At 37.3% G+C, this 2,500-nt stretch overlaps 1 protein-coding gene across 5 annotated transcripts in view; it reads left to right on the forward strand.

Moving 5' to 3' along the window:
- cdin1 (CDAN1 interacting nuclease 1) overlaps nucleotides 1-2,500 on the forward strand; it is a 149,924-nt gene that overhangs the window by 35,357 nt on the left and 112,067 nt on the right. The gene's annotated exons all lie outside the window — the stretch shown is intronic.

Consider the following 2,500-nt stretch of genomic DNA (forward strand, 5'->3'; position numbering starts at 1 on the left):
GTAGGTTTCTACACGATAATTGATATTCTGTGTTTGTTTATTAGACTAATATATATAGAGTTGTACAGGTGACTATTTAATATATAATTATGTATTTGTAAATGTGATTTTTTTTTTTGTTACGGAACATTCAATACAGTACATACTGTAGGAATGTCTACTGTAGTTCCTACATGGTATACATGATGTGAGGTGAGGTCACTGTCTCGCTATACTGGCGAACCATCATCCTCTGCAGGGGACGTGTGCTTTGCACAACCTGGCTATCCCACCCAAATTTTTAACTTTGACAAACGAAATAGACTAAAAATAAAATGTCCACTGTTGTCTATGTTGGTTTATTTGGGGATAGTCACAGGTCTGCTCTGTACACAAATACAATGCAGCCCTGCCTTTGGCTAGCCTGAGTTATGGCTACTGATAGTGCCAAGGAGAAGCCAGACCTTGAAAACCCCATTATGTTGTTGAAGTATCCTGTTTGTGAACACTTTGCCTTCCTGATAAAATACGTACACAGAAGTAGAAAGCATTGTTTAGATCGCGAGGAGAGCAGGAGTATAATCTATAACAATTCATACTGTCGTTTAATCATTAATCCATCATCATCTGCATCATTGCACTTTACTAAAAATTTAAGTCCTAAACTATTATACAGTACAGCCTCACTTTTCATGAAGACTACGTTCTGAGACCACCCACGAATAGCAAATAAACATAATTGAGAAACCCATAAAAATGCCTATATTTGACACTAATAAAGCCCGCTCATACCAGCTTGCTCCTCCTTTTGAAACTCTCCTGCTAGCTTGATTATGGCGTTGTCTTATGATTAGGCTTTTTTCCACCGCCAGAACCTTTTACAGGAACTTTTCCGTCTAACCTGGTAAATAAAGTATCCCCCTGTGTTTCTATCAAAAACTACCCAGGAGAGCTTGGCGGTGTACCGGTATTATTTAATACCGGTATGATGAGGTGGCGACTTGTCCAGGGTGTACACCGCCTTCCGCCCGATTGTAGACCCCGAAAGGGATAAGCGGTAGAAAATAGACGGATGTTTTAGAAAAAGATAGATATTTAAGACAGTACCGCCATACCAGTATCTTTTGATTTGCCTTTGTTCAGCTAAAACCCTTGCTGAAGTCACACGTGGCTTGGCAACGAACACCGTCTTTAAAAAAAACACACACACACACACACACGTTGCTCTCATAAACATCTCTTAACTGCATATGACATATATTTAAAGTTTTTTATTTTATTTTTTTAAGTAACGCATTAATAGTTTCCCTAGTAATTAATTACTAGGGAAACTATTAATTATTTATTAAAGAGTAATCCCATTAGTAATTCAATTTATTTTTTTGTTTAAGTAACGAGTAATTATAATGAATTACTTTTTAAAAGTAATTTTCACAACACTGCTGTGGTGTTGAGTTTAAACTAAACACTTTGCACGTTTTGTTTAAAATACCGATATATATCGTATATCACAATTCAGCCTAAAAATACAGAGGTATCAGTTTCGGTCCATATCACCCAGCCCTACTACCCGGCCCTACTGCCCAGGCAGATTTAGTTAGACATAAACTATTTTCATCTCCTAGTAGCGAGCTGAGACTTTCGGATGTTCCCATGAACCTTGGTGGGGTTTTATGACGAGTGGAAGGAAGGTAAATCTGTTCGGTTGAACGCTGATTGGTTGAACACAGTCAGGGCGTTCTAAAAACACCTATTTGAAAACAACGACCGCCATTACACTATGCGAGGCAGCTTTTTTATGAGTTGTTTCGTGTGTATTTCTAATACAACGTTGGAGAGAAAGAAGAACAAAAGAAACTTTCGACGAGCAGAAACTTTTGTGAGACATTTTTGTGCCGAAGAACGCTGATTTAGTGGAACTATCTTGCAGTATTTTTGCTCAGCCATAGTCTTTAAACTAGTTTGCAGTTTAATGTTGTTTATGAATTTTTACAAACTTTATTTCAATACGCGAAGCAATAAAGAAGTGGACAGACAGTTTTAAATGTATTTACAGAGGAATCTGAAGTGTTCAGGCAGACTTTGAAACAGCAAAGCGAGCTGCTCGCTGAGACTCCGACCTTGTAGTTCAAAGAGAAATGTGACATAAAGGAGGAGTGGAAGGAAGGTAAATCATATACTGTATAGATATTCGCTAATTACTTGGTTACATGCTCTGTCAGTGACACTCCATTTGTGTAGTTATAAGTCTCAACCCGAGCGAACTGAATGCTAATGCTAACAGGCTAATGCTAAATATGATGTGTTCGTGTTGTTGCCGTGAAATTAACACTGGCATTTATTCTACTATTTTGTTATTTACAGCTGAATTGGACCATAAGGAACAGCTTGATCCTCATGAATTTATCATTTACTAAGGGTACGACTATCTGACTGTTGGACAATGTGGACAAAAGCCAGACTTTTTATGTAAAATCCAGTACACTTTGTTTTTAAATCATATTGTTTTGTAATATTATTG

The sequence above is a fragment of the Entelurus aequoreus genome, linkage group LG03 (assembly GCF_033978785.1).
Source record: "Entelurus aequoreus isolate RoL-2023_Sb linkage group LG03, RoL_Eaeq_v1.1, whole genome shotgun sequence".
NCBI lineage: Eukaryota > Metazoa > Chordata > Actinopteri > Syngnathiformes > Syngnathidae > Entelurus > Entelurus aequoreus.